The 23,953-nt window shown below is 38.5% G+C and overlaps 1 protein-coding gene across 1 annotated transcript in view; it reads left to right on the top strand.

Annotated features, from left to right (window-relative positions):
- The window catches only part of LOC134213224 (uncharacterized), an 86,459-nt gene that overhangs the window by 3,196 nt on the left and 59,310 nt on the right, over window positions 1-23,953 (top strand). The gene's annotated exons all lie outside the window — the stretch shown is intronic.

Below are 23,953 nucleotides of genomic sequence, written 5' to 3'. Positions count from 1 at the left end.
GAAGATCATCAAGTAATCCCTCGGGAAGTTCCTAAAGGCATTCCTCCGGGAATTCCTCCAGAAGTTCTTAAGAAAGTTCCTTCGGGAATTTCTCTGAAAGTTCTTCCGGGAATTCATCTGGAAGCTCCTCCGGGAATTCCTCCGTAAGTTCCTCAGTGAATTCCTTTTAAAATTAGCCACTTTTACGAATGTGCCGGATCTTCCGGAGGAACATTTCTGCAGCACTTGGAGTTCACAAAAGGCTTTCACAATTAATTGTACCCACAATTTGCCAGGATGGATTGCTACAAAAAAAACCGCGAAGCTATGGGATGATGTTTTGGAATTGGCCACTTTACGGATATTCCGGATCTTCCGAAGGACCGTTTCTAGGACATTTGGAGACTTTTACTATTGATTGCACCCACAATTTGCCAGAATGGGTGGTTACGAAAAAAAAAAATCGAAACTATCACAGTTAAAATTCTGAAAATTACACGGCATGGGAATATTTGAACCCATACTTTTGTGTTCAATAACATTTAATTTTGCATCAAAGTTTTTCTTGTACACAATATTGAATACAAGCTCCACAGCAACGTCAACCTGTAATTTCTAAAAGTGATGGAAAAATGAGTCGAATCGAACGGAGCCTTTTTGTTACATCATATATGCTGTAACATTTTTATACTGTGTGGGATGACCTTTTGGAATTGGCCTCTTTCACGGATGTTTTAGATCTTCCGGAGAGCCATTTAAGGAGTAGGCTACGTTAACGTTGACGTTAACCAGGGGCTTCAACGAACAAATGGAGTATGTGTTGAACGTTGAAGTTAACGTTCAACGTTTCAACGTAACGCCGTTAAACTTAAAAATCACGTTAATAAAGAATAAAAAAAAAGTTGTCCAATAGACCTGTTCACCATTTTCAAAAGTATTCCATATTCAAAGTTCCACCCCTCTATTTCAATGAGTATCTTAAATGGAGTCTCCTGACCAATTTACAGCCTAATTCTATGACTTTTTATTAGATTTAGCTGGAAAAAATGCCTGAAAACCAGAAAAATAATTTTAGGTGCTTCTGGGGGTAGTATAAATTTTCAATATGTGCCCAATTCAATTTTTCCTTTCATTTCCTTCGAGTGTTGCGGAAGTTTTGTCCATACATCATTTTATTCTGAAAAATAAGCTTCGGCATGTAATAATGCAGTTTTCATGAAATACTCAACATTTGAATAGGGTAGTCAAGCAAGACCATTCCCCCCATGCTAAAACAAAGTTGACCCTGATTTATGAGCAATGTCATTCAGTATGCTCGACCCACTGGTATGGATCTAGAGTGGGCTATTTGGTAGTGTCAGGGCCTGCAGATCAAGAGGTCTACGGTTCGAGGAGCCGTGTCGATACAATTTTTATCTTGTCAACACAGTTAAAAATTCTGACAATTACACGCTACGGAAATATTTCAACCCATATTTTTGTGTTCAATAGCCTCTAAATTTACATCGAACTTTTTGTTGTACGAAATATTGAATACAAGCTGTAATTTTAAAAAGTGATGGGAAATTGAGTCGAATCAAACGGGGCCTTTTTGTTACATCATATATGCTGTAACATTTTTATACTGTGAAGTCTTATGGAAAATGCCACATTTTCAATGACCTTTTGGGGTCGTTAACTACATTTGAATGTGATTCTAAACCCTCCTCCTAGTATCAATGACAAAGTGGTGGATAATAGTCTAAAGAAACTATCAACGACTAATCCTTTTATTATGTGGAGTTAAATTGATGCATTCAGATGATATTTTTACGAAAAAGTCTGAAAAATCACAAATCTCGTTTGATGCACATCTAAACCTCCATAGATTTGGCAGAAAATTGGTCAGGAGACTCCATTTAAGATACTCATTGAAATAGAGGGTATATAATTATAATAGAGGGTGGCACTTTGAATCTGAAATACTTTTGAAAATGGTGAACAGATCTAATTGTCCAAGATGTTCATGGTGTAAATGATAATAATCCACCCACAAATAAAGTCCATCGTTACGCTGGTTGATCCGTATTTCTATTTTTCAAGCGGTTCTTGGATGATCTACACTGTCACCACACGCATATTTGTCCCATGTTTGCGTGGATTTCTGTGTACATGGGTGTAAAAGCAGCAGCAGTACAAACCTTGAAAATAAATTTAATTCACCCAGCTTGCTTATATGCAAGGTGAATACATATAAGAACCCTGCTTATATGGACTAAAATGTGGGGAGTAACAAGTGAGAAGTCCATCGTTGCGCTGGTTGATGCTTAGGTCTAAACTCCAAGGCGTTCTTGGATGACCTACAAACCTTGCAAATAATGTTCAACCACCCACCTTGTTTCTATGGACCATAATGCAGCTATTCCGATAGAATTCACACATGAAAGTAAATTACGTTACGCTGGTTGCTCTGTAGGTCTATTATTCAAGGAGTCTTTGGATGATCTTCAAACCTTGAAAATAATTATAAAGATCCTAGCGTGTTTCTATGGATCAAAATGGGGCTATTTTGCTAGAATTTATAGGTGAGAAGTTCATCGTTACGTTTGTTGATCCGTAGGTCTGTTCTTCAAGAAATTCTTGGATCACCTAAAGTGCCCTTTTTTTATCTATTGCATTTATTCAACAGGCTCAGGCGTGTATAACACTTAACGGAGCCGAGATTTTTTTTTATATTTACAATTGATATCATTATTATTTGCAGTTAGTACGAGGAAGGGACATATACCAAGATACTCGTGGTGACTCAAGGTTAGATTACGTAATTTAAGGCCGGACGGGTTTGGGATTTAGGTTTGAGGTATTTCAGCTGCTCATCCGGGTATTTGACATGACTGGTGTAGCGTAGCGTCGTGCTCGAGGTATGGTTCTTCAGGGAGCTTCTTCCGGATGTCCAGAGCTTCATGGTACACGGAACAATAAGACAGAGACAGAAAAAAAACCGATGAAGGAAAAAAAATGAGGCATTAGACTTTGATGTCAGACGAGCAAAGAAAGGCATAGATGGCCTGCATATAAACCACCTGAAGTGCCTATTAGCACAAAAAACAGACATAGGTGCTCAAACAAAATTTCTTGCAAAACATGTGTAAACAAACAAACCGAACATCAACGCCATTTTTATCATTATTGGCATTTTCTGTGTTACCATAGCATTCTGAAATTTAGCCTTCTTTCAAACGTAGGCTGTTCTTTAGAGTTATTTTACTGCCCTTCTACGCATAGTTGTCCCATGTTAGTTTTTGTGGATTTTCACTTTTCACCATAGAGCAGTCTATTTTGATGTATACTTTTAGAAAACTCTAACAGATTTCGAACTTTGTTCGGAGAATCATTGAAAACAACATCAAGTCTATTTGTCTCATTGCCTAATTTCTACGCATAATTGTCTCGCGGTGATTAAATTCATCATTATGGCGGATTCTGTTATTTTATGGAGCAACACACATTGAAATAGCATTTTCTGTTTAGATCTTGCAATCTTAGCCTGTTGCACTGGTTTAATGGGGGCAATTTGTACAATACTCATTCTAACCGACATAATCACTCCAACCACGTGGCAGGTTCACTTCCATAGATAAAGCATGTGGAGACATATGTCAATCGCAGTAGTCATTCACGAAATCATGCATTGAACGGGACCGATATGCAGAAACCATAAAACAAGTGCTCTATTTCTCAGCATAACTGTCCCGCCAAACTATTTTCATGATCGTTGTCGCATATTCTATTTGTGAGTGAAAAATAAGGATAATTTCAATAAAATTAAGTCTTCTGAATGGTTCTGTGATGTAATAATCTTATATTTCATTATGGTTATACACCAGCAATGAAAATTAGTGTTCAATTTCAAATGTCATTTTCTCATTTGTCGTTTTTTGAATTTGGTACAAGCATGCGTAGAACGGCAGTATTAGTCAAATCAACATTTTCATGAATGTGCTTATAAAATATATTATTTTTTCGTATTCTCGACCTTATGCCCCAGATTCATATACTTTTGTTCCTTAATTCGAGCAAATGCAAAATATAGGAGAAATCAAACAATCATATATTTTTTTACTATCTCCAGCGGGAAATTATTCTTCTAAAAAACTGTTCGGTTGTATTACCAATTCGGGCAAATGGTCCATTCGGGTAAATGGTCTTTTCGGGCGAATGGAACTCGGGTTTATGTCATTCGGGCGTTTGTGATAGAATCGTGATTACGAATCACTCAGTGAAAACCGTATCTCGAAATATTGTGTTAAACCCTAGAAATCAGCATTACAAGTACTATCCTATATACAGGACGCTGGGATAGTATGAGTTAAAAACTCTTTGCACCGTCGGAAGAACGTAACCTGTCGTCGACTAACGAAGATCGCGAAAGTTGGTCGATTTGAAAGTGAAAACCATAAAATCCGTACCGAAAAAGATGTTGGCTTGGCTTTGGAAACTGTTCACGAATCTCTTCCGACTAGATGAGTGAGTTGAATGGTTCGTTAAACGGCCAGCTACTGTTACTGTAAGCTGACGACATTAACCGATTCAATCCGGATTTTTTTTTTCGTCGTATTTCAACATAAATTTTGGACATTCTGCTTCAAAAACGTCTGCAAACCATGAAAAAGTAGAAATATGGGGTAAAATTTTTTTTTGAGATCTTCTAGCGCTTCCAAACCTTCCTTGAGTTCAGATCTTGATGATCTACATAAACAACAAAGCGTTTTACGGGGCCTCAATCCTTATTTGAAGTTGGCATTGCTACTTGAGACATAATTAAACTATTTTTTATCAAATCGCAGTGTTACCAAAACATAAACGGTACTCCAAACTATTCTTGAGTTCAGATCTTGGAGGCCTACAAGACCAACAGAGTGATTGATAGGTTCCTGAGCTTGTGTGTTAGTTGTAAAAACCCCATGGGACGTGATTATGTCAATATATAAAAACATCCACATTCCCAGAATATCTACGGTACTCCAAACCTTTCTTGAGTTCAGATCTTGAAGTTCTACAACACCAACAGAGTGATTCATAGGGTCCTGAGCTTGTACGTTAGTTGGAGCAACCCCTTGGGACATCATTACACCAGAATATGCAAATCACACCATTCCTAGAGTTCCTGGGGATAATCCAAGTCATTCTTGAGTTCAGATAAAGGAGGTCTTCAAGACCAACAGAGTGATTCATTGATTTACGAACTTGTGTGTTAGCTGGAGAAGCCTCATGGAACATCATTACACCAGTATACACAAAATACAATATTCCCAGAGTATCTACGGTACTCCAAATCATTCTTGAATTCAGATCTTGGGGGTCTACAAGACCAACAGAGTGATTCAAAGGCAACTCAGCTTATGTGTTAGTTGTAAAAACCCCATGAGACATCATTACACCAGTATATGAAAATTGAAACATTCCAAGAATATCTACGGTACTCCAAACGATTTTTGAGTTCAGATATTGGAGGTCTACGAGGCCAACAGAGTGAATCATAGGATCCTGAGCGTGTGTGTCAGTTGTAGAAACCCCATGGGACATCAATATACCAGTATATACAAATCATAACATTCCCGGAATATTTACGGCGCCATACATGAGTTCAAATATTGGAGGACTGAAAGACCAACATAGTGATTCATGGATTCTGAAGCTCGTTTGTTAGTTGGAGAACCATCATGGAACATCATTACACCATTATATAAAAATCTTGTTAGTTGGAATTGCTCAAATGGACATCATTACGTACACAATACGTAAGTACGAAAAAAACGTGTTATTGTGATCACAAACATCACATCCACAATTTTTTCGTTCCTTTTATCATCTATAGTGTTATAGAGAGGCCCTCCTTAGCCATGCGGTAAGACGCGCGGCTACAAAGCATGACCATGCTGAGGGTGGCTGGGTTCGATTCCCGGTGCCGGTCTAGACAATTTTCGGATTGGAAATTGTCTCGACTTCCCTGGGCATAAAAGTATCATCGTGCTAGCCTCATGATATACAAATGCAAAAATGGTAACCTGGCTTAGAAATTGATCGATTTGAGTATTGAGATCTGTACTCATGGACAGTTTGGAGTGTCGTCGATGTTCAACGAGTTCTGTAATGTATCTATAATGGTGGTGTATCGAAGTCCCGTGGAGCTATTTCCACTCATAGAAATAGTGGAGACCTCAAAGATCTTCGTGTTGATCGATTTGAATATTGGGATCTGAGCTCAAAGACAGTTTGGAGTGTCGTAGATGTCGAGCGAATTCTGTGACGTGTCTCTAATAGTGTAACCAAATCCCGTGGAGCTATTACAACTCATAAAAATAGTTGAGACATCGAAGATCTCTATGTGGATCGTTTTGAATATTCTGATCTGTACTCATGTATAGTTTGGAGTATAATAGATGTTCAACGAATTCTGTTATGTATGTGTAATGGTTTAATGAAGTCTCATGGAGCTATTCCAACTCATAAAAATAGTGGGGACATCAGAGATCTTCTAGTTGATCGATTTGTAAATAGGGATTTGAGCTTGTTTGGAGTTTGGAGTGTCGTACATGTTCAACGAATTCTGTGGTGTATATCTTACTGTGTACCGAAGTTCCGTGGACCTACTCCATCTCGTAAAAATAGTTTAGACATCGGAGATCTCCTTGTTGATCGTTTTGAATATTAGGATCTGCGCCCAAAGACAGTTTGGAGTGTCGTAGATGTCAAACGAATTCTGTGATGTGTCTATAATGGTGTCACGAAATCCCGTGGAGCTATTTCAACTCATAAAACTAGTGGGGACATCGAAGATCTTCATGTTGATCGATTTGAATATTAAGACCTGTACTCAAGGATAGTTTGGAGTGCCATAGATGTCGAACGAACTCTGGTGTGCCTGTAATGATGTTACGAGGTATCCTGGAGCTATTCCAACTCATAAAACTAGTGGGGACATCGAAGATCTGCATGTTGATCGATTTGAATATTAGGATCTGTACTCAAGGAGAGTTTGGAGTGTCGTAGATGTCGAACGAATTCTGTGGTGTGTCTGTAATGATGTTACGAGGTATCCTGGAGCTATTCCAACTCATAAAACTAGTGGGGACATCGAAGATCTTCATGTTGATCGATTTGAATATTAGGATCTGTACTCAAGGATAGTTTGGAGTGCCATAGATGTCGAACGAACTCTGGTGTGCCTGTAATGGTGTTACGAGGTATCGCGGAGCTTTTCCACCTCATAAAACTAGTGGGGACATCGAGGATCTCTATGTTGATCGATTTGAATACTAGGATCTGATCCCAAGGAGAGTTTGGAGTGTCGTAGATATCGAACAAATTCGGTGGTGTGTCTGCAATGGTGTTACGAGGTATCCTGGAGCTATTCCAACTCATAAAACTAGTGGGGACATCGAAGATCTGCATGTTGATCGATTTGAATATTAGGATCTGTACTCAAGGATAGTTTGGAATGTCGTAGGTGTCGAACGAATTCTGTGGAGTGTCGAGGTATCCTGGAGCTATTCCAACTCATAAAACTAGTGGGGACATCGAAGATCTGCATGTTGTTCGATTTGAATATTAGGATCTGTACTCAAGGATAGTTTGGAGTGTCGTAAGTGTCGAACGAATTCTGTGGAGTGTGTAATGGTGTTACGAGGTATCCTGGAGCTATTCCAACTCTCAAAACTAGTGGGGACATCGAAGATCTGCATGTTGATCGATTTGAATATTAGGATCTGTACTCAAGGATAGTTTGGAGTGTCGTAAGTGTCGAACGAATTCTGTGGTGTGTCTGTAATGATGTTACGAGGTATCCTGGACCTATTCCAACTCATAAAACTAGTGGGGACATCGAAGATCTGCATGTTGATCGATTTGAATATTAGGATCTGTACTCAATGATAGTTTGGAGTGTAGTAGGTGTCAAACGAATTCTGTGGAGTGTCTGTGTTACGAGGTATCCTGGAGCTATTCCAACTCATAAAACTAGTGGGGACATCGAAGATCTGCATGTTGATCGATTTGAATATTAGGATCTGTACTCAAGGATAGTTTGGAGTGTCGTAGGTGTCGAACGAATTCTGTGGTGTGTCTGTAATGATGTTACGAGGTATCCTGGAGCTATTCCAACTCATAAAACTAGTGGGGACATCGAAGATCTGCATGTTGATCGATTTGAATATTAGGATCTGTACTCAAGGATAGTTTGGAGTGTCGTAAGTGTCGAACGAATTCTGTGGAGTGTGTAATGGTGTTACGAGGTATCCTGGAGCTATTCCAACTCACAAAACTAGTGGGGACATCGAAGATCTGCATGTTGATCGATTTGAATATTAGGATCTGTACTCAAGGATAGTTTGGAGTGTCGTATGTGTCAAACGAATTCTGTGGTGTGTCTGTAATGATGTTACGAGGTATCCTGGACCTATTCCAACTCATAAAACTAGTGGGGACATCGAAGATCTGCATGTTGATCGATTTGAATATTAGGATCTGTACTCAATGATAGTTTGGAGTGTAGTAGGTGTCAAACGAATTCTGTGGAGTGTCTGTGTTACGAGGTATCCTGGAGCTATTCCAACTCATAAAACTAGTGGGGACATCGAAGATCTGCATGTTGATCGATTTGAATATTAGGATCTGTACTCAAGGATAGTTTGGAATGTCGTAGGTGTCGAACGAATTCTGTGGAGTGTCTGTGTTACGAGGTATCCTGGAGCTATTCCAACTCATAAAACTAGTGGGGACATCGAAGATCTGCATGTTGATCGATTTGAATATTAGGATCTGTACTCAAGGATAGTTTGGAGTGTCGTAAGTGTCGAACGAATTCTGTGGTGTGTCTGTAATGATGTTACGAGGTATCCTGGACCTATTCCAACTCATAAAACTAGTGGGGACATCGAAGATCCGCATGTTGATCGATTTGAATATTAGGATCTGTACTCAAGGATAGTTTGGAATGTCGTAGGTGTCGAACGAATTCTGTGGAGTGTCTGTGTTACGAGGTACCCATGAGCTATTCCCACTCATAAAACTAGTGGGGACATCGAAGATCTGCATGTTGATCGATTTGAATATTAGGATCTGTACTCAAGGATAGTTTGGAGTGTCGTATGTGTCGAACGAATTCTGTGGTGTGTCTGTAATGATGTTACGAGGTATCCTGGACCTATTCCAACTCATAAAACTAGTGGGGACATCGAAGATCTGCATGTTGATCGATTTGAATATTAGGATCTGTACTCAATGATAGTTTGGAGTGTAGTAGGTGTCAAACGAATTCTGTGGAGTGTCTTTGTTACGAGGTATCCTGGAGCTATTCCAACTCATAAAACTAGTGGGGACATCGAAGATCTGCATGTTGATCGATTTGAATATTAGGATCTGTACTCAAGGATAGTTTGGAATGTCGTAGGTGTCGAACGAATTCTGTGGAGTGTCTGTTTGGTATCCTGGAGCTATTCCAACTCATAAAACTAGTGGGGACATCAAAAATCTGCATGTTGCTCGATTTGAATATTAGGATCTGTACTCAAGGATAGTTTGGAGTGTCGCAAGTGTCGAACGAATTCTGTGGTGTGTCTGTAATGATGTTACGAGGTATCCTGGACCTATTCCAACTCATAAAACTAGTGGGGACATCGAAGATCTGCATGTTGATCGATTTGAATATTAGGATCTGTACTCAAGGATAGTTTGGAATGTCGTAGGTGTCGAACGAATTCTGTGGAGTGTCTGTGTTACGAGGTATCCTGGAGCTATTCCAACTCATAAAACTAGTGGGGACATCGAAAATCTGCATGTTGCTCGATTTGAATATTAGGATCTGTACTCAAGGATAGTTTGGAGTGCCGTAGATGCCGAACGAATTCTGTGGTTTGTCTGTAATGGTGTAATGAAGAACCATGGAGCTGTCCCAACTCATAAAAATAGTGGGGACATCGTAGATCTTTTTGTTGACCGATTTGAATATTAAGATCTGAGTTCAAGAACTGTTTGGAGTATCTTAGGTATTGAAAAAGATCTGTTATACTGCAGGACAGGTGCGGGATATTATCATAAAGCATTTTAATTTCAAATATTTAATCAGAATGTGGTAAAAAATGGTGTTGATTCCTAAGAACATCAAAATTAGAACTCAAGGATAGTTTGGATGCTCTAGATCATCCTAGTGACCATAACCTGACCTGGGCAATATTTTTCCTGGATGGAACAGTTAATTTTGAACATTTTTGCTGAAGAAAGCAAGGCTCTATCTCTTAAAACTGATTTTCGACAACTGATTTTCGTCTTGGGTCATATATGACCCATCCGGATTGAATCGGTTAAATAATTCAACGTAATTTCATCGTAGACGAACTCCAACTGTGGTGTTAGGAAAATGGAATGGTTCTCAACATTAGCAAATGCAAAAACATTCTACCACTAAATTATAACGTGTAGAACTGATCCTCGACTTGAGAGGTGACTATTGATAACAAGCTTCGCTTGAATGAGCACATCGGCTGCATTGGGTTTCATTCTTCGCAATACGAAGGAGTTCACAGAAATCCATGCACTGAAAGCGCTATCACTGTTCAACGGTGCGAAATATCTTGAAGTATGCAGTATGTGTGTGTGGTTCCCATATCACGTGACACCTGCTATCAGGATTGGAAAGGTTCAACGATGTTACGTACTCAGACCGCATCGTGCTTTCGTGCTGTGCGGTTCTTTCTCCCTTTGCGGAAGGAAGTTTTTAATACTACCCGAAGCTATTTTAATTTCAACGGTGCTTCTTAGCGCTATTTGTACCCACTGATCCCGTTACGATCTTTGCAAGGACCCGTGCCTTCGTTTTACGTTGGACCCGTTTGCGGAAGTAAAATTCCGACAAGCGGTGGTAATCCTGCAGGGACACCGTTCTGGGAAAAACCTCTTAGAAGGTCACGTCTCCACGCTCAGCAATGAGCATTAATAAAAACAAGAGGAAGGGGGAGTCTCTGAATTCTCCACTTCCTTCAAAGAAACAAGGTTTCAAGACCGTCCTGCCAAAGCGCGGAAAAATAGAAGGAAGCTGGAGAATTCAGATATTCCTTCTAACTCTAATATCGGAAATAATTCTTCTCCAATCGAACTGAGCAATCAGTTCGATTTGATTAATGATGAGGTTGAGCAAATCGAATATACCTCTAGCCCAGGTGATTCGATTCATGCGAAAAAGCAAAGGATTCCGCCAATTGTGGTATCTGTTGCCGAGTTTTCTGGCTTCCGGAATGAGATTTTGAGTAACCTTCAGGGGATCAAGGTTTCATTTCAGATTGCTAGGAAGGGTGACTGCCGCGTTTTGCCGGGATCCTTTGACGATCGCAAACGTCTTCTTCAGTATTTAACTGAGAAGCGCCATAAATTCTTCACATACGACGACAAAACTGAGCGATTGTTCAAAGTCGTCTTGAAAGGTCTCCCCAGTGATGATAAATCACTGGATGAGATTAAATTGAAATTTCTCAATTACTTGGATTTTCACCAGTCCAAGTAATTAAGATGAAAAAAAATCCCACTCTGGTACTTCCCAGAGGGGCATTTCTCAAGAATTTTATTTAGTTCATTTTAACAAAAGTGAACTAAATAATATGAAAAAGTTGGAAAAGGCCTGTATTATGTCTCATGTCCGTGTTACATGGGAACATTTCCGCAGGCCTGTGGAAATTTCCAAACCCCACCCAGTGCCGTAAGTGCCAAAAATGGGGTCATGGAACCAAACATTGTCACATGGATGCTAAATGCATGATTTGTGGTGGAACCTCTCACGCCAAGGACGCATGTCCTGTGAGAGAAGATTCCAATAAATTTAAATGTGCAAATTGTGGGGGCAATCATAAATCCAATTTCTGGGAATGCCCTTCACGCAAAAAGTTTTGAATTCCCGTGCAAAATTGATGACGGAAATTCCAATCGGATCCCAGATTCGACGGTAGAAATTTTTCAAACGCTCAAATTTCGAAACCAGTTACCGGTCGAGCAATTCATACCCACCACAATTCACAAACAAATTTTGCCGCTCGTCAACGGGTAGCAAGCACTTCAGTAAATTCCAATTTTTCGAATGTACCTACGTATGCAAACATCGCTGCTGGTAGACAAAATTTCTCTTCGCAAAATGAGGTTTATACCCATGTCTCAACGGAAAATAATGGTCATGTTGCCGATTCAGGTAGCATGACTGCTTCCGATTTTGATTTTTTAACTGAACAATTGCATCACATGATTGATGCAATGTTCAAAGCAAATACCATACCAGAAGCTGTTCAGGTTGGTATAAAGTACACACAAAAAATTGTTATTGGACTCCGTTTCAATGGATCTAAATAATTGTGTGAAAGTTCTAAATTGGAATGCCCGCTCTCTAAAGGGTAAGGAAGATGAATTATTCAACTTTCTAACAGTTCATAATGTGCATATTGCCATTATAACTGAAACCTATTTAAAACCAGGACTCTCCATTAAACGAGATTCTAATTATTTTATCTACACAAATGATCGTCTTGACAGCGCCTGTGGTGGGGTCGCCATTGTCATTAATAGACGTATCAAACATAAATTATTTTCTTCGTTTGAAACCAAAGTTTTTGAAACCTTGGGAGTTTCTGTTGAAACAAATTTTGGTCAATTTTCCTTCATTGCAGCCTATTTGCCTTTTCAATGCAATGGGCAGCAAAGAATTTGTTGAAAGCTGATCTTCAAATTCTGACTCGCAACAAATCAAAATTCTTCGTAATTGGTGACTTCAATGCCAAACACCGTTCATGGAATAATGCTCAAAGCAATTCCAACGGCAAAATTTTATTTGAAGATTGTTCTGCGGGATATTATACTATTCAATATCCCAATGGCCCTACTTGTTTTTCCTCCAGTCGAAATCCTTCTACAATTGATTTAGTTTTAACGGATTCAAGTCAGCTGTGTGGCCAATTGGTAACTCATGCTGACTTTGACTCTGATCACCTTCCTGTGACATTTGAAATCTCACAAGAAGCCATTTATAATCCAATCAGCTCTACTTTCAATTATCACAGGGCTGATTGGGATTTATATAAAACGTATATCGATAGGAATTTTGATGTTGATATTCCTCTCGATACCAAAAGTGATATTGATATTGCTCTCGTATCTTTGACAAATTTAATTGTCGAAGCCAGAGGCGTTGCAATTCCAAAATGTGAAATTAAATTCAACTCCATTATTATTGACGACGATCTTCAGCTACTGATCCGTCTAAAAAATGTGAGGCGAAGGCAATACCAAAGAACTCGCGATCCCGCGTTGAAAGTTATTTGGCGAGATTTGCAAAATGAAATTAAAAAACGTTTCGCTATTCTGAGAAATACCAACTTTGAGAATAATGTCTCGAAGTTGGATCCCAGTTCGAAACCCTTTTGAAATTAACGAAAATTCTTAAAAACCTCAAAAGCCAATTCCAGCGCTTAAAGAGGGAAATCAAATTTTATTAACAAATGGCGAAAAGGCTCAAAAACTTGCTCAGCAGTTCGAGAGTGCCCATAATTTTAGTCTAGGTCTCACTAGTCCAATTGAGGATCAGGTTACACGGAGCTTCGAAGACATTCTCAATCAAGATAATGCTTTTGACCCTTCGTTGGGAACTAATTTGGATGAAGTGAGATCTATTACTAGAAAATTTAAAAATATGAAAGCCCCGGGTGATGATGGTATTTTCTACATACTTATCAAAAAACTTCCTGAGAGCTCTTTATCCTTTTTGGTTAATTTATTTAACAAATGTTTTCAATTGGCATACTTCCCAGATAAATGGAAAAACGCCAAAGTTGTTCCAATTTTGAAGCCGGACAAAAATCCAGCTGAGGCTTCTAGTTATCGCCCAATCAGTTTGCTTTCTTCAATAAGCAAACTGTTTGAAAAGATTATTTTAAATAGAATGATGGTTCATATTGCTGATGAGCAATTTGGTTTTCGCCAAGGGCATTCAACCACTCATCAGTTATTAAGAGTTACGAACTTAATTCAGCTCAACAAATCTGAAGGATATTCGACTGGAGTTGCTCTTCTTGATATAGAGAAAGCATTTGACAGTGTGTGGCATGAAGGTTTGATTGTAAAATTGATGAATTTTAATTTTCCTCTGTACATTATTAAACTGATCCAAAATTATTTATCAGATCGCTCACTGCAGGTTAACTATCAGAATTCTAAATCTGATAGATTACCTGTAAGGGCTGGTGTTCCCCAAGGCAGCATACTGGGGCCCATTTTGTATAACATTTTTACTTCTGACCTACCTGATTTACCACCAGGGTGTCAAAAATCTTTGTTTGCAGATGACACAGGTCTCTCAGCCAAAGGGCGTAGCCTTCGTGTCATTTGTAGTAGATTGCAAAAAAGTTTGGATATTTTCTCCACTTACTTGCAAAATGGAAAATTTCCCCGAATGCTTCCAAAACTCAGCTTATAATTTTCCCACATAAGCCGAGAGCTTCTTATTTGAAACCTTCTAGCAGACATATTGTCACTATGAATGGGGTTCCAATTAATTGGTCTAGCGAAGCTAAATATTTAGGACTTCTGCTAGATCAAAAATTAACTTTTAAAAATCACATTGAAGGCCTTCAAGCCAAATGTAACAAATATATTAAGTGTCTATATCCACTTATAAACAGAAAATCAATCAAAAAAAATCAAATTGTCTTAAGAACAAACTTTTGATTTACAAACAAATTTTTAGACCTGCCATGTTGTATGCTGTGCCAATATGGACTAGTTGCTGCAATACCAGAAAGAAGGCACTTCAGAGGATTCAAAATAAAATTCTGAAAATGATTCTGAAGTTGCCTCCGTGGTATAGTACCAATGAACTTCATAGAATTTCTAATATTGAGACATTGCAACAAATGTCCAACAAAATAATTTCCAATTTTAGACAAAAATCGTTGCAATCTTCTATTGCAACGATTAACTCCTTGTACCCTTAGTATAAAATAGGTTAAGATTAGTTTAAGTTGAAAACATTGTAATTCCTACATGGTTCAATTCAACCAGAGGAAAAATTCTAACTGCCAGAGGCAATTGAAATGTATTAATAATAACTAAAAATATAACATAGCAAATAAGGATGATAGTGTTAAGAAAACACGGAACACCTAGTCTAAGAGATGAATGCATGTATTAGTTAATTAGCAAAGAAAAAGAAAAAAAAAAAAAGTTACGTACTCCGTCGGCTTCCTTGGGAATGACTTTGTAAACCTCCCAAACTATTCCAGCCATTGCACATGATCAAGCACGGGATTAAGTGAGCGTGAATGAAAAACTTTGTAACAACTGGACGTATTCGACTTTTTTACTATGCGATGCTTGAATGCAGGATGAATCCGAGGATGGGACATATCTGGGACATCATTGCTCCGGCTGATTAGATGTAAGACGTCTTAGTGAAGCTTCCAAAAAAAGGGAATCTGACTATGCGCGACAATAATTATGGCATCATGTTAGTGTGCATGGTTCTTAAAGATCTGTGCAAAATTACCCTCAGTCGAATACAGGAGAAACTACACGATACGATTCTCCTGTGGCAGCAAGCAGGCTTGCGCCCCGGGAGATCATGTGTGAACCTGCCACTCTGCGTACCACCCTGAAGTAGGTCAACGAATTCTGAGAGTCCCTTTATCTAATTTCATTGACTACGAAAAAGTTTTCGATCGTCTGAAGTACGAACATCATTGAAGCGCATTACGAAGCTTTTACATGCAAAGCACTGCATAACGGAGTTTGTTCTTATCCCATCCGGGCCATCCAGGTGATCCCAAACTATTGACTGGTTGAGGCAGAAAGCATTCTATCTCCACTACTGTTCGTCATTAGAATCGAAAAGATCATGGTAGTTGCCATTTAATTTTGTTTGCCCTGGCAGAGTACTACTGTGGATCATTTGAACGAATTCGATTTTGCTGATTGTCCTAGCAGGGTTTGCAGAAATTGCTTTCAATAGATGAACAACGATAAAAAAAGGCAAAAACTGTTTCAAATTATAACAAGCCATGATACCAAATTTATCAAACTTGTATACTGTCGTGAATCGCATATCTGTCCCATCTTTGCTGGGTTTCCTATGCATATGGGACAGATATGCGATTCACGGCAGTATACAAGTGCGAGAAAATAGAATCGGATAGTCAGTAATGATTTTCGCTCATTTTGTGTTGCGGCTGTTTAGCTATGTAGAACAAGTTGAAATGCATCATCATAACCAGTGATCCCCGCGTTTGGAGCCTTTTAAAAGAAATTTATCATGAGATATAAATGCTGTCCAATGAGCAGCTCGAAGTTATCCCTCTCATGTCCATTTGTTGTCAAAAAGAATGAGAAGGACGGGAACGGCTTCTAGCTACTTCGAGCTGCACATTGGACAGCACTATAGCCTCCCGTGCCCGGGCCCTCCTTAGCCGTCCGGTAAAATGCGCGGCTGCAAAGCAAGACCATGCTGAGGGTGGCTGGGTTCGATTCCCAGTGTCGGTCTAGGCAATATTCGGTTTGGAAATTGTCTCGATTTCCCTGGGCATAAAAGTATCATCTTTTTAGCCTTATGATATACGAATGCAAAAATGGTAACTTGGTTTAGAAACCTCATAGTTAATAACTGTGGAAGTGCTTAACGAACACTAAGCTGCGAGGCGGCAATGTCCCAAGGGGGGATGTAATGCCAATGAAGAAGAAGAAGATAGCCTCCCGAATCAGTTCTTTATCGTGACAGTCTCTCGCGGTATGCTACACACTGTATGTATATTAGAGTGGGGCGTCATTATCATTTTTTCAAATCAATGGTTTTTCGAAGCCATTCTGGGTCCTGAACAACTGTGCAGAATTTGGGACCGATTGGTTGCTTCCTCGCTTTCCGCATCGCGTTTGAAGTTTGTATGGAAATTAGTATGGGAGAACGTATATTTTTGCATTTCTACTACTAGAGGTTTCAGTTCATTGTAAACCAAATGGCACATTGCGTTAAAGTATAACCCAAAGGATGCCGAAAAACTTTGCTGAAGAAGGCACGTTGCTGGAACGTCCACGAAAAAAGTTATAACGCATCGAAGATTGAATGTTCAAACCATATGCAAAAAAATCGTTTATTCTGCCAGCACTGCCGAACTACGTAGACCAATAATTTAATTGAGTGTTATTTCAAAATAATTGATCTTATAGGGGTTTAGAGCTAATGGGAGCTATCCGGAATCATTTCACAAAGAAAAATATCCGACAAGAAGGAAGATAGGTTTTGCCCTTCGGTAACCATAGATCGTCCGGTAGTGTTGGCAGAAACATTAATTTCTTGCATATGGTTTGAACAATCAGTTTTCGAAACGTAATAACATTTTTTGTAGACCTTCCAGCGATGTACCTTCTTCGGCAAAGTCTTTCGGCATCTTTCAGACTATATGCTAACGTATTGAGTAACGTGATTGATGATAAATTGAAGCCGCTAATAGCAAAAATGTAAAAAAAGTATGTTTTCCCATACTAATCTCCATGTAAATTTAAAACGCGATGCGGCATGCGAGGTTGCAACCAATCGAGCCCATATTTTGCACAGTTGATTGGGGTCCCAAAACGATTCAGAAAAACCTTGATCTCACTTGATCGGACGAAGTTTGCGTTTTTCCATACAACTGCGCCCCACTCTAATGTATATGTATACAGAGACGATAAGTGAGAGATTTTTTAATTCTCTTTTGGATTCAAACCCTGGTCCTAGATAACCAGAGTAAGTTAAATGGCCCGTTTGAATGTTCCTCTACTGCGGGCGGGTCTCACCATCAATGTTAGCAAGGCCAACTCGTGGCCAGGATACTAACATGAAAAATACGATAGCCGGGTGGAGCCATCAGGCCGGGTGGATCGTGGAGATTGCCGGGTGGAAAGGGAAGAAAGCCGATTAGCGTCGGACGGTGACCGTGTGTACGCTGCACCTAACGTAAATGGAATCGAAGAGGCGAACCAGCTCGTGGCTGAAAGACTCATCAATAAAAAGAAGAAAAAAAAACCCAAATTTATCCCCCAGTGGTGATTATGCCTTTCTCGATTCAATGTGTTGAATTCGAATAAGGCATTTTATGAGACAGATCGAAACAGCTGTTTTTCTCGTGTTTATCTACTTTGACAATCAGTGGGAGCCCGTTTGTTTGGTAATTTCGCGCCGAACATTCCGATGGGTCCCATCATCAATTCTGCCTGTTTTACTTTTCGTCTACCAGGGTTTTAGAACATAGTTTTTCATATGATTCTTAAAATGTATCGTTAGATAATTCATGCCATTGCATTCTAAGCATGAAATGCTGAAGAAAACACGAATGAAAAGTAAAACGTTACAAACATTATTTTGTGTTCGGACCTAACGGAATGTTCACGCAGAAACATACCAAAACAAAACATTAGAAGTAAATAAACGGGCCACCGCGAAACGTCTCATAAAATGCCTTATTAGTATGGTAAATGCAACGTAAATTGCCTACATTTAGGCGGTTAATAGCTTTGATGCGATTATATCACGCTGCTTAAAAATTAACTCAACTATGAGAGTAATGGATTGCGTCACGGCTAAATTGATTAATGATTTAAAATGTGCGTGCATGTACACAGCGTATTTGATAAAAGAAAAATAGAAATATTATTCAAACCGCATGAGATATTAGCAAACAAAAACAATAGTGTCCAACTAGGAAAGTTTCTCCGTCGAATGAAACTAGTTGCACTCGAATCGGTCAAGTCCTTCTATATGAAACGTGTTTAACAATAAAAAATTTCCGGGGCTACACACACACACATACACACACACACACTGAAAATAATCTAAACGTTCAATTAAAGTGCTCTTGCACGTGTATTTGATGTTGAATTTCGTTTGATATTGAAATGTGTTTCTTTTCCTTATAAACATTCTTACCAGTTAATCTCAAGGGAATAAACACTTGGAAATGTATTGTTTTGTTACTCTTTAATAGCAGATGTACTTCTCTTGAATTAAAAGTGTAACTCACTTGATTTTGTCCTACTGGTTGTATACAGTGATTTCGAAGTGCGAAACACTTTCGATGGAATGGTTTTGAATTTGACGTAAAAATGTGAATTACCTTTTGGTTATAAAGTCAAAAAATTCCAATCGAAAGTGTTTTGCACTTCGTAATCACTGTTGGATCTGGAACGTGTAAAAGTTAGTGGTCGAGTCATTCAGTCAGCCATTAGAAATAAAGATGTGCACGTCGGAGAAGAAACATCCTCAATAAAATCGTACTAAGATCTGAGAGATACAGAAGTAAGTAGAAAATTTCAAATTCAAATACTGTTCATCTCGATCTTGGAAATTCATATACATTTTTTTCTTTATTTCAGAAAACGTTGTGTTTAGAAACAAAAATGGATGACGACGGTACTTTGGGAACAGGAGGCCGAACAAGACGAATGAAAACTTTCAGTTAGGACGGGTGAAGAGAAGACAGCAATGAATATTGCTTATAGCGAGGGCCGTTCTTGTTTTTTTTTTTGAAAGCTGTCAAGGACCAGGTGTTAAACCGTGTAAAGTCGTTTAAAGGCTTAAACCAGTCAAAAATCAGAATGGTTTGCTAGCAAATTTAAAGTTCACTCAATGGCGAGCGATTTCCAATTTTAAATCGTTATTCAGCTCAGCACTTCTGAAGCTATAGGTTAAATTTACGAATGGTAAAAAATCCAGTTTGCTAGTTTACCTTCCGGTTGTAAATTGAACTGAGCATATTCGCCAACTGCCTGTGAGGCATAATGTCCCATATATGGAATCCCATCAAAAAGGAACAATTATGCCTCCACCGGAAGTCTTGTCTTCGGTACCGCTATTTCTTGAAACATAAATGAAAACTATGAGTTTGATGAATATTCACATATGTATCTTATCGCGGAGACGAGCCAGCCTAGGGCTGAAAGTCTCCTTAATAAAGACAAAAAAAAAAATATGTATCTTATTCAATTAAAGACAATAAAGAATTTTTTTTTAATTATTCAAATCAAGCCAATCAAATTATTTACAAGAAATTTCCATTCACATTTCATATGAACAAAACTTGAATTTTAATATTAAACCATTTGAATCGAAAGGTGCAGTGCCATTTGTATTCCAAGAGTTCTACCTTTAAAATCAAAAAGATTCTGTTTGATCCTAAATGGAATATCATTTCTTGTTCAAAAGGAATCCCCTTTATTCTTACAACTGGAAAGCATTGTTTTGAAAGTGTTTTGCTCTTGGATTCAATGTGAAGCGCGATTAGTTTTCTTAAAGTGTTTTGCCCTTTAATTCGATAGACCTCGACCAGTGGGGCAGATTAAAGTGTAGAGCACTTTATAGGAACGTGTGGATTTTTTTGAGTGCAGTCAGACATGTGCTCAGTTTTTCGAGCTGAGTCGATTGGTATATAACACTATGGGTCTCCGAGCCTTCTATCAAAATTTGGCTTTTGGAGTGAAATTATAGCCTTCTGGTACAACTTTGTTGTACGAGAAAGGCAAAAAAACAAAAAAATGGAATCTGGCTGGACATCGTATCACAGGCAGACCCAGTGACTTGTGGCGACGAATCCTCAACAAAGAAATCAAAGAACTTGATATGAATTAGACCTAAAGGCCGTGGGTATAGCCTAGAATGAGTAGCCTAGACGACAAGAATGGTGATCTTTTACGTTGGCTTTATGTGCTCATGATTATTGAGTTAGTGAGTCAGAATATCAACAATAATTTGTGAAGAATTTTTTTTCACAGTATGTTTGCATTAGAGTCCGTACTAAACCCTATTTAGTAATTTAATATTATTGTCATAACTCGGTACAATAATTCAACACACCAGCTTTCATCTACTCAGTGACTGAGTAAAAATGTATTGCTCTCATTTTCTATTCCACGGAAATTTTTTTCTCAATTTTCGTCAAAAGCACTTAAAACTATGAGTAATCCTCCTTTTGACGGAAATTGCGTAAACAAGGATGTTATCGATCATTCATAGTAATTTGCGTTCGATCATTTAGTAGGTAGTTTGTCAATAACTCATTCCAGAATCTGAATTTCAAAATGTGTTGTATGGTGGACTTCTAGTGCGAAGGTTTTTCAACAACTCTGCCAAATAGTTCGTTGTTTGAATTCCACTAGTAACGGAGTTATAGCTATAGTTTCAGTAACTTAGACTAAATGATAACAAAATTCCAATCATTTAGTTAAAGCTACGACAACTAGCGCTATAACTCCGTTATTAGTTGAATTCTAACAACAAACCATTAGGCAAAGTTGTAGATAAACACTAGAATTCCACCATACAACACGTTTTGAAATTCAGCTTCTGGAATGAGTTATTGAAAAACTAATAAATGATCGAACGCAAATTACTAAATGATCGATAACATCCTTGAGTAAAATTTCCGTAGGAAAAAAGAGACGGCAATACAATTTTACTCAGCTAGTGACAGCGACAGTCAGTACATGAAAGTTAGAGTGAATAATATTCATACGGTTTCCAAAAAAACCCATAATACGAAAAAAAAAGAAGCAAAGGAAAAAGAAAAATGCATGTTTTCAATTGGTGTTGTTGTGTTCTTGTATCTCAGAGAAGAGTATGTTTTTGCAATGATTTCAATGCATCAATGTCCGACGTAATTTTAGCTCAATTCATCCATAAAACGGCTAATCAAATTAACACCTACACACATCACCATCGTGAGCAAAATAAATAATAATGGCATTTGATATTGTTCGTCTACTCGTCCATCAATGATTACCGCTGTGGAGTCGACAATGCTCTTCCTACTGGTCAGAATTCGATAAGTTCATTCTGTTGATTCTGTTTCCCGCTATATGTCACCAAAAAATAAACCATACAAATTGGTTACAAAAATCATAGTTTTTACATGTACATAGTTGTTTTGAAATTTTATAAAAATTTAAAATAACGTAAAATGTCAAATACGATGTGACTCGCTAATTTGAATTTTTACACGAAGCATATATACAATTATACAAGGTAATTATTCATCGCGCAAATTCAAATCATATCAAAAGAAAAATAAGCACCATTTTCATTGGCTATTCGTTTGTACTCACTGGTTAAAAAACACACAGAAAAATGAGAAACGAGCGCATTTGAATAGCTCTTGTTTGTTTTTTTTTTTAAATGATGAATGTAGAAACTGTGAGACGTAACACTGGAATAAAAACTCTACCTAACATAGAAACACAACCCTAGCAGCACACATGTTCCACGTAGGTTACTCATATGTGACCAGATTTGGTCACAATCAAGTTGCTGCAACCATTTCTGGTTGACTTGTGCTGCTCGGGAAAGTTTTGAATAAATAACATATTCAAAAACTTTTAATGTAGAGTCATATATGTATTGCAGAATTTTTACTTCGTAATATTCATGAATATTACACTTGTGTTTTCATTAGGGTTTGAATCCAAAGGATAATGAGAGAGAATCTCTCACTTATCATATCTGTATACACTCTCGATAGGTAGCATACCGTGAGAGACGTTTTTTGGCAGTTGTTACGATAATTAACTGATTCGGGGGGCTACAACCCATGATAAATTTCTTTCAATAAGCCCCAATTGCGGGGGGCACTGGTTCTGATGATGCATTTCAACTTGTTTTACACAGCTGTGCGAAAAAAATATGGTCCCCAACATGAAATGAGCGAGAACAAAGCGTTTTATCAAACCCCATCGATGTTGACCGCCTATCCGAATCAGTTTTTTTCCCAACTTGTATACAAGTGCGATAGTTTTGTTTTCATTGTTATCATTCGAAGAGGATTTTGCCTCTCAAGTCAAGACAAGACAAGACAAGAAGAGGTTTTTGCCTCTCTTTTATCGTTGTTCGTTATCTATTAAGAGCGATTTCTGCAAACCCTGGTTTTCATTCTTCAATTGATGCGGCCAAAGTGTATTAAAAAAAATGACGAAACCTTGGGTTTTGATGAACGGATCTCTGACGCCATTCGTTGATCAGACGAATTAATCAAAAGATCAACCAATATAACTCATCTTCTTCTTCTTAATCTTCTTATTGGCATTTCATCCCTGGAGCATTGCCGCCTCGCTGCTTAGTGTTCATTCAGCACTTCCACAGTAATTATACGCGAGGTTTCTAAGCCAAGTTACCATTTTTTGCACTCGTATATCATGAGGCTAAACACGATGATACTTTTATGCCCAGGAAAGTCGAGAGAACTTCCAAACCGAAAATTGCCTAGACTGGAACCGGGAATCGAACCCAGCCACCCTCAGCATGGGTTTGCTTTATAGCCACGCATCTTACCGCTAGGCTTGGGAGGGCCCCAAACACGTCATGCAGCTTAATACCTACAGCTACTCATTTCACTAGTTAACTGCTCAACCAGTGCAATGCAGAATAGAATCGTTCTGAACGTGCGTCGCACAATGGGTGATTCTTGTTGGACAAAACCTCTAGCACTCTGAATTTGGATAGTGCAAGTTCTTCTAATCTTTATACGTATCTAGTCTAGAATTCATTACTAACTGACCATAAAGGTAGTTTTTGTCCTACAAAATCCTACTTTTATCCCAAAGCTAGTCAGCACTCGAAACATTTAAATATGGTGTTTCAATACGCTTTGTCCCGGTATAGCCACTGTTTTATATCTGCAACCGAAATTGCGATGAAATCCATTACTGGCGACTAAACGATCGAAACAGCTTCATCTACCCCAACGTATGTAGATATGCCGAATGCCAATTGACTGTGACTGATTCGCTCATCAATTGGTTTACGTTTTTGGCAACCGCACAAGTCGGTTATATTTTGAGACGTGCGGTCTATGGCCGTGTGTATATGATTCATCAAGCCCATCTTGAGGCTGTTTATTATTATTATCTTCACCGGCAAAGTGGACGATAAACGAAACACACCATCAGCCAGGAA

The sequence above is a fragment of the Armigeres subalbatus genome, chromosome 2, assembly GCF_024139115.2.
Source record: "Armigeres subalbatus isolate Guangzhou_Male chromosome 2, GZ_Asu_2, whole genome shotgun sequence".
Lineage (NCBI taxonomy): Eukaryota > Metazoa > Arthropoda > Insecta > Diptera > Culicidae > Armigeres > Armigeres subalbatus.
Note: the sequence above shows the minus strand (reverse complement) of the source record. Positions and strands in the feature narration are given on the sequence as shown.